Here is a 10,105-nt window from a genome sequence, read left to right as displayed (position 1 = left end):
TTTTTGTTGGGCCTATACTCAAATTCACGAACGAAAGTTCCGGAGGGCCAAAAAGAACTACTAAGCAGCATGTCAAAATTTTCTAAATTTACGTCTATTTTAAATGAAGAAATATTTCTTTCATATTTGAAGTTAAATTTTCTGATACTTAAGTTGACAGTTTTAACTTTGGACGAGATATAAAACTTTATATCGTCCTCGGAAGTATCCCTCGAAAATCTAGATACAAATATAGACTTCTTTGGGGGAACCACAACCAGTCTCCTAGTATCAGACTCGATTACCGGCGGACGGGGTTGAGTAACTGAGTTACTAGTTGAGGGTAGAGTAAGCGTTGGAAGATTGGATGGCGGTGCCACAACTTCAACGGGAAGATACTGCAGGGTCGGTATTATTAGAAGCAGACTTTGATATATGTTCTTTTGAGGAAGATAACTCCGTTGTCTATGGACATGGAGAAGAAAGATTAATTAAGTCATTCGGAAGAGTGTTCTGACGTGGAACGGTCCTTTCATTAGGCGGACTATGAAGACGCTTACGTTTTGACACACGAATGTCCTTCATAGATTGTACGGTATCTAAGCATTTAAAAGATTTAAATACATTTTCGTAATGTTTAAATTTTTCGGTCAGTACCGACAACTCTCTCCCTACCTCAGAAAACCCATTTCTGGTTTGCCTAAACAACTTAAAGAGATCAACTTCGGTTGACCTGCACTTTAAGCAAGACCAGCGAAGACCTTTGCCATCATTAATAGCGTCCAGAATTCTTCCTGTCAAACCAGCACATTTTAGATGGCAAATACCATCACAGAGCCAGCACGATAAGTAGCGTTCAGATTCGCTTTTGATTTGGCAGTTATCAAGATCACACTTCATATTGAAAGATTTAATAACACTTATGTTAATAAAAAGACAAGCAAAATAAGTTTAACACAACACACACAACAATTCAGGAGCTGATGTATTTAGCTTAAAAATATATGTAGCGAACAGTTTGAGTATCACTGTAATGTGACACTTAATAAACGCAGCGCAAACAGCTGTGACAAGAAATACTAAACGAAGTAAACAAAAAGAGCAAAAAGAAATGTGCAAAAATAGAAACGATCTCAGTTAACTACAAAGGAATAACAACAACAATGATAACAACAAATGACTCGGCAAGATTAGATGTAAGCTAGTGAAATTTAATTAAATTTAATAAAAACCACAAAAATCACAAAACTTTCACTTAGCTTTGGTTATTATCACACTAAGATGCTCGTAGGCACTTTTTATAGCAACTTTTACTCAAAATTAGCACAATAAACTTTGCAAAATACAAAGACCAATCAAGGCACAAATAAGTAGAATTTTCAAAATATATCCATTAATCGAAATTTCAAGATTATATAAGCTTATCGATTTATCACTGCTTATCGAATTTTATCGTGCTAACAGAGTGTAATGAGTTATCAAAATTTTTCGATAGCTTTCGAAAAATGTGGAGCTGTTAAAAGTAAAAATTTTTAAAGGTATCCAAAGAATTTACATTTTGGATTTATCGAAATTTATCGAACCCTCGAATTTCACAGTTATTGAAATTGGTCGAGTTAACGAATTTTGTTGAGTTATATGATTTTAGTGTTTTTTAAATTCATCGAACTATCGATATGTATCAAATCATTAATATTTATAGATAAAGTGGAATGTATCGGGACAATTCTAAGTCCTGCTGAAGTCCAAAGACCTTCTAAGATAAAAAAAATTTATTTTCGTTTTAGTTCCAAAGCAGAAGATGTTCCGGTAAGTTAATTTGTATCGTATAAATTTTGCTACGTGTTAAGTTAGAAACCCTCTCCAAGGCTCCTAAAAACTAGAAAAACTGTCGAATTTCGACAGTAACTGGCACTCTAGTCTATATATTAATACGCTAACATAAATTTTGTCTCCGTTCGTTTGGCGATTCTACCGAACCCATTTCAAAACCAAGAACACCGTTGGAAAGGCATCCGTAGATGAGCAGAGTTTTTATGATTTCATAATTGGTGGAAAATTACTTCCAAAACCGTCGTTTAAACATTTTCAAATTGTGTATAGATGTTGCTGCAACATGCTCAATTTGACAAGTTTCGCCTGTTGTTTCACTACACATTTGAAATTAAGCTTTGAAATAAACATAAATATGAAGATGAAGAAATAAAGGATAACGATGAAGTCAGAAAAAAAAGGCGGAAGTGAAGATAAAGGCGAAAATGGAGACAATGGCAGATACATAAGAATTAGGGTAACTGAAAGGGTAAGAACATTTCTTGAATTTATGAAGTGAAACTTCTTTAGCGGCAGTTGGTTGGTTGGGAGTAAATTGTCAAATTCAATGGGAATAATGCACATGGAAGTAGATCTCAGCGCTTTAGCGGTTTGAGAATAAAAACAAAAACAAAGATGCCTAGAGGTACAGGCAAAAACGAAGATCAAAGTAAATTTAAACACTTTAAGGTAAAGGTGAAGAGGAATAAGCAAAAATAAAGATAAATATGAAGAAAAGGATGTGGATGAAGATCGATATTGTTATCGATATAAAACTCGATATTTTTATCGATATAATAATCGATATTGCTATCGATAAAATAATCGATATTGTTATCGATACTGTTATTGATTAAATAACCGCTATTTCAATCGATATAATAATCAATATAATAATCGATATTGTTATCGATACAATAATGGATATTGTTATCGGCATAATAATCGACTAAATAATTGATTTTGTTATCGATTTAGTCATTTATATTGTTAACGATAATCGATACTGAAGATTGTTGTATTTATCGATGAATTAATCGATTTTACAATCGTTGTATTTTTCTATCTTTATGGATATTGTTATCGGTATTTTTATCGACACAGTTATCAACAGGGTTAGCGATATACTAATCGGAACATGGAATGTGATCACATTACATGGCAACACATCACATGATATTACATCACGTAATATGATATCACATCACACGATATCATGCGACATGACATTATATGATATTACATCACATTATATGGCATGACTTCACATGACTTGACATCACATGATCTGACATCGTATGACATGACATGGCATTACATGACGTGGCATCACATGATATGACATCATAAGGTATGACATCAGAGGATATGACAACACATGACATGACATCCTATCACATCACATAAAATCACGCCACATCTTATCACGTCATCGCACCTCATCTCATCTACGTGAATAGAATAAGAAAAGGATATAAGCAAAGATGTGAAAGATAAAAGCAAAGATGAAGACCAAGGTAAATTTACCGATTTCAAAACCGAAAACACCGTTGGAAAGGTAATTTTCTGTAGATGAGGAGTTTTTATAGTTTCGAAATTGGTTGAAAATCGTCGTTTAAAAATTTCCATATTTGTGTGTGGTTGTTTTTGCAACCTGTTTAATTTAAGCTGTTTCGCATTTTGTTTTACTTCGTATTTGAAATTAAACTTTGAAATAAAGATAAATATGAAGATGAAGAAACAAGTGATAACGATGAGGAAAAAAAAGGCAAAAGTGAAGATAAAGACGAAAATTGAGATAAAGGAGAAAATTGAGACAATGAGAAATACATAAGAATTAGGTTAACAGAGTTGAAATTTTCCGATAGGAATCGAAATAAAATCAGCCATAAAGGTTACTGAAATTTATCGAATCATCGAAGTTTATTATCGCAACGTATCGAATTATTTCAACTGGTTTACTGAGTTGTCGAAATTTATAGACACAGAAACTTAGTTGTCCAAATTTACGGATAGTTATCGAGCAATAAAAACGTGTGGGATTAACGAAATTTGTCAAGTTAAAGAAATGTATCAAGTTATCGATATTTATTGAATTATCATTATTTATAGACTTAACGAAATTTATCGAGGTGTCGTAATGCATGGAGTTCTTTCAACTTACAGAGTTATCGATAATTATTGATCTACTGAAATTGGTTGGTTCAACGAATCGAAGTTTATGGAATTTTCAAAATATATCGATTTATCGAAATTTCAAGGTTATATAAGCTTATCGACATATCACTGCTTATCGAATTTAATCGCCTTAACAAAGTGTAACGAGTTATCAAAATGTTTAGATAGTTTTCGAAAAATGTGGAGATGTCAAAAGTAAAAATTCATAAAGTCATCCAAAGTTTTTACATTTTGGAGTTATCGAAATTTATCGAGGCATCGAATTTTACAGTTATCGAAATTGGTCGAGTTAACGAATTTTATTGAGTTATCGAATTTTAGTGTTCTTGAAATGCATCGAACTTTCGATATGTATCAAATCATTGAAATTTATCGATAAACTTGAATGTATCGGGTCAATTCGAAGTCCTGCCGAAGTCCTCCAGAGACCTTCACAGATAAAAAAAAAATTGCTACGTGTTAAGTTAGTAAACCTCTCTAAGGCTTCTAAAACTAGAAAAACTGTCGAATTTCGACAGTAACTGGCACTCTAGTATTTATTAAATATACATGCAGGTATGGCTACTAATTATTAAATATACATAAAACCCTCTTCATTTCTATATATTTTTTAATTTATAATATATTTATATATGGAAATAAATATTTTATATAAGATATTTATATATATAAACAATTAAATATTTATATAGATAAAAAATCTAAAATATAAACTTTATAAAATTTATAAAAATATTTATTTTATTCTGTTAAATTCATATATTAATATTAATTGAAATTTTTTTTATATATTTATTATAAATTTTAATGTTGTAAATATAATTTTATATATTATATGTGTATAAAAAAGAGTAATTTTTACAATAAAGTTTAATTTTATAGTAAATAATTAAATATGCCAATATATCCATTTCCGAGAGTTAAAAGATCAATACGTTAGCTTAATTAGTAGATGATAATAAAAGGGTGGCCTTAACATACATCTATATAAATTTTGAACGTCAGATTTTCGTATCTACTAATAAATATAACAGAATGCTTATAGATCTATGAATCTTAGGGTTTTTTATTGGAATATAGATACTTATTAATTAATTAAATATTTATATACATATATATATTATGGAAACGGAATATATATATTATATATTAATAAATTTAATATTTATATATATATATATAATATATATAAAAGTTAATACCTCAATAAAAATTATATTAATATGTCGGTATCAGTATATTTGGTATTTATAAAAACAATATTTATTAAATATACATGCAGCTATGGCTACTAATTATTAAATATACATAAAACCCTCTTCATTTCTATATATTTATTAATTTATAATATATTTATATATAGAAATAAATATTTTACATAAGATATTTATATATATAAACAATTAAATATTTATATTTATATATATATAAAAATAAATATTTATATTTATATATATATACATATAGATAGAAAATTTAAAATATAAATTTTATTATTTATATAAACAAAAAAAAAATCAGTTAATATTAATCTATGAATTTAGTAAAATTAAAAAAAAAAATAAATTTTATAAATCTAATAAATTCAAAATAAATATTTTTATAAATTTTATAAAATTAATTTAATTACTAATTAGTTTTATTTAAATATGAATTAATTTTTATACAATATTGCTAAAGTTTTATTATTTAAATAATAAAATGCTTTAGATTATAATTTATGATTAGTTATTTATTTATTTATTTTTTTTTTTTGTAGGAGAGGGAAATGCTTTATGCACTGGCTAGTCTCTATACTACATTCCCCGAGTGTGGGACTCCCTTTGAAGCGTGTTGGGCTACCCACTAAAACCCAAACTCCCACCGCCCGCGCAAGAATCCCGCATCTGGCACCGCAATTCTGCATGTCTTCAGATGCAGAAGCGCGCTGCTAGAGCCTTGGGGCTGCTCTTTTGTAGGGGCGTTTCATTCGGGTGTCCTCAGTAGACAACTCTCGTTTGCAGCGGAGTACGAATTTCACGTATCTCGCAACTGCTTCCCACTTTTCTGCGCTGGAGATCATTACCCCAACTATGTTGTTCGGAGTTATGTCCCCGTGTCTTTCTTTCAACATTCTGCACGAAATCAAGAAGTGTTCGCTGGTGAACAATGTGTGGTACACGTTATCTTCGACGTTTCCACAGTAGTGACAGAACGGTGAGTCCACTCTTCCCATTCTATGAAGATATTCTCGGAAGTAACCATGACCGGTGAGGAATTGCGTCAGGTAGAAATCGACTTCCCCATGTGGTCTGTTCAGCCATGTTTGAAGGTCGGCTATCAGGGAGTGCGTCCATCGACCTTTTGTGCTCGCGTTCCAGTTTTGTTGCCACTGCTGGATCAGTTACTCGCGCGCCCTTGCCGCGGCAGCTGCTCGACCTATCTCGGCACTGAGATTGTAAATCTCTTTTCGCTCGTAAGCGAGTAGCTCAATTGGCATGACGCCAGAAATAACTAGGACCGCGTCCGCGGACACTGTACGGTATGCAGAAGCAATGCGTAGTGCCCCTCTGCGCTGGACCGAAAACATTTGATTCCGGTATTTTTTGACTTTGAATGCGTCGGCCCATATTTCTGCTCCGTACAGGAGCACCGATTGGACCGCTGTCATCAGAAGCTTCCTGCGGCATGGCTTCGGGCCGCCCACGTTCGCCATCAGCCGGCTTAGAGCCACCGTGCTCCGCGCAGCTTTTTCACATACTCCATGGATGTGTTCCCAGAATGTGAGTTTGCTGTCAAGTAGGGATGTGCCGGAATAGATTTTGCCGGATAACCGGATTCCGGATATCCTGTAAAAAATAACAGCCGGATTCGAATATCCGATCGGATATCCGGTAGACTGCTGCCTTAATAAATTTCACAATATTGTTTTTTTGCCGGCTCGAGTTCACCTCGACCTTTGCACCGTTTCTGATGCTACAGAATTCACCACTTCGAAAACACAATTACGCACACATCTGTGCGATGCTATCGCAGTGAAAAATGGCATCTTATAAACAAACAAAAAACAATCTTAATCAAATTCTTTGCTTTTGAACAATCAAGATGTTTTGTTTTCTTACGTTAATTTTTGTTTAAATTATACAGAACCCGCCTATCAACCTTTTTCGTTTCCGAACGCGTAGGTCTGCAATTTCGGCACGACGAAATGAAGAGCTGTGAATGTTCCAATAAATAGTTGCGGCATTGTTGTAATTTTTTCGGAACAGATTCGCACCGTCAGAATCGCACATGTGTGTTGATGCCTTATATGGACATTACATGGTCACATTGTTTGATCAAACTGTCTTATGTGTAATTAGATGGTCATTTTTGCGTTTTGGGTGAAGTTGAAGAGAAGCTTTAGAAAGCTTTGTATTCATTTGTTAATACTAATACTAAGTCGTATGCTTTTTCCTTGTTCAATTATGCGTTTTTATTTAAATTATTGTGCGCAGATATTTCTGTGTAATTAGATGGTTTGACTTACACACATCAAAAAGGCAGCGAACGCACAAGAAAAAAGGCAGCGATTTATGAACTAGAAATAGAGAAGTATTTGCAGCTACCTCTTATATCCAGACAAGAAGATCCCTTAACTTGGTGGAAGTATAGCCGCAAAGAATTTCCAAATTTGTTTACACTGGCAATGAAGTATCTCTGGGCGCCACCTTCCTCAGTGAACTCGGAAAGAGTATTTAGTGCATCGGGTAACATTTATGCTGAAAATACAAATAGGTTGTTGCCCGATAATGCGGAAATGCTTCTTTTCATAATGAAAAATATAAAAATTGTTAACTTTGATTACTAATTAGATACTATTAAATTGCATTACAAAAATACAAAATCTGGGTTAAATTTCTAAATTGAATCTTCTATAATCGATATCCGGAATCCGGCCGGATATTAGCCAGTATCTGGCCGGATAACCGGATAACCAAAAAACGGCCGCATAGGCCGGATTCCGGATATCTACCGGATACCCGGCACATCCCTACAGTCAAGCTTCACCCCTAGGTATTTCGTAGACCTAGAAGTCGTCACGAGTATATTTATAATATTTGGGAACCGTTTTCTGGTAAGGAGCACGGTCTCCGTTTTGGCTGTAGCCAATTGCAGACCGTGATCGCTCATCCATCCACTGACGTTGCGCATGACCTGGTTTAGCTTGAGCTGTGCTAGCTGGACGTTTCTTGCTGTTATGACGGCGGCCACGTCATCCGCGAAAGCAACAAGGAAGGCGCTCTCCGGCATTTCCGTGCGCAACAGACTGTCATACGTGGCTTTCCAGAGGTCCGGGCTAAGTACAGAGCCCTGTGCCGCTCCGCCGGTTATACGTCTGTTTCTTTGACCTTGTGTTGGGTCGTACAAAAGCCAACGGTCTCTGAGGTAGTCCCGGATCATATCTAGCAAGTATGTTGGAACCTTGAATGACCATTCCAAGGCCTCCAGCATGTCGTCCCATCTTGCCGAGTTGAAGGCGTTCTTGACGTCCAGTGTGACTAGCAGCACTATTGGCCGCGCCTGGTGGCTGGCTTCTTCGGCCTTATGTACCGCCTCGACTACTTCGCACATTGCTCCTATAGTTGAGTGTCCCTTCCTGAAGCCATGTTGTCGGGGTGAAAGGCCTCCCTCGCTTTCTATGGCTGACGTCAAGCGTATTTTGAGCAGACTCTCCATCATTTTGCCTGCTGTGTCTAGCATGCAGAGTGGCCGGAAGGATGAATGAGAGTTTGGGTCCCCTTTGCCCTTGGGTATAAGCACCAGTCTCGCCTTCTTCCATCCGTTTACCCTTCTGTATCTCGGCCGCAAGTGCTTTCTTGGCGCTTTTGTAGACTGCTGCTCTAGTCAGCGCCACAGGTCTACCACGAGTCTCCGCATTCTATTCGCAGCTCTGCAATTCGGTCATTCCCCCAGTATACCTGCTTTTTACCTGACCGTGCTCTCCTCTGTGGCATTGAGGCTTTGAATGCCCGGTGAATGCAGCGCATGGTTTCTTCGACCATCTTATTACAAGACTCCCTGTTGTGGATCTCTCCCGTTGTAGGTGAAATACCTTGGGAATCTGTTAGGAGTGATGTATCGAACTTGCGAACATCGACCCTAGCCGGGTTCCCTTCTGGTTTCCTGCGAGGGATACTACGTGTTTGCCCTCGCGTTGTGTCAGTGACTTGGAAGGTGATGTAGTTGAGGTCGCTACCACTCAGGTCTTCCATCACTCTCCATCCGTCGGCCCTTCGAAGAAGGCTTTCTGAGACGAGGGTTATATCAGGGATAGAGTATCCAAAACTCGGCCTTCGATATGTAGTGGTCGATCCGGTGTTGAGGATGGTCAGGCCAATGCGGGCTGCCATTTCAAGGACCAGTCTGGTGTTTTTTTGGGGCATACCCCATTCCACGCCTCTTGCGTTGAAATCTCCAACAACAATTATGTAGCCGGTTATATCGCGCAATTCGTCTTCAAGGTCTTCGAGCTTTTCCCTGAAGACAAGGACTGTGTCGTTTGGAGACAGGTAGTAGCTCACCAGAGTGATTTGCGCCATTTTCACCCAGACGTAGCAGCGTCCGACCCCGCTGCTCTCTGCGCGATTGTTGGGGTTAGCAATCCATATCGCGGCCGAGCCTGATTGGTCAACATGCCAGGTTTCCTTTGTTCTATAAGGTTCACTGTTGATGACAGCGTCTGCTCTTTATTCAAGAACCAATTGGTCCAGCAGGTCATCAGCTACCCTACTCCTGTTCATATTGCCTTGTATAAATTTAATCATATTCTCCCAAGCTTTGTCTTAGTCTCAGCAAGGGCATCCCTGAAGGCCTTGCACGCTCCCGACCCGGGCAGGTGATTGGAATTTTTCTGTCCATCTCCTGCCGAGCACAGGTAGCAGCTTGGGCTTTCTTTACATGCAGAGGCTATGTGGCCCTGCTGACCACATTTTCAGCATGAACTGCTTCTGTCTGGGCCTTTGCATGCCGCCTTTTTGTGGCCATACCCCAGACAAAGGAAACACCTTTGGACATCCGCGCGCTCTCGTACGCGGCAGACAATCCAGCCTACTCGCAACTTCCCCTTTTCAATAAGAGTCCGGCCTGGCAGTTCATTGATTTGAACCACGGCCAT

General features: G+C 36.8%; 1 pseudogene; it reads right to left on the bottom strand.

Moving 5' to 3' along the window:
• Window positions 1-10,105, bottom strand: part of LOC118745080 — a 16,787-nt pseudogene extending 6,682 nt beyond the window's left edge.

The sequence above is a fragment of the Rhagoletis pomonella genome, unplaced genomic scaffold (assembly GCF_013731165.1).
Source record: "Rhagoletis pomonella isolate Grant_MI unplaced genomic scaffold, Rhpom_1.0 Rhpom_scaffold_00008, whole genome shotgun sequence".
Classification (NCBI taxonomy): domain Eukaryota; kingdom Metazoa; phylum Arthropoda; class Insecta; order Diptera; family Tephritidae; genus Rhagoletis; species Rhagoletis pomonella.
The sequence above is the reverse complement of the archived record's forward strand: the minus strand, read 5'-3'. Positions and strand labels throughout refer to the sequence as shown.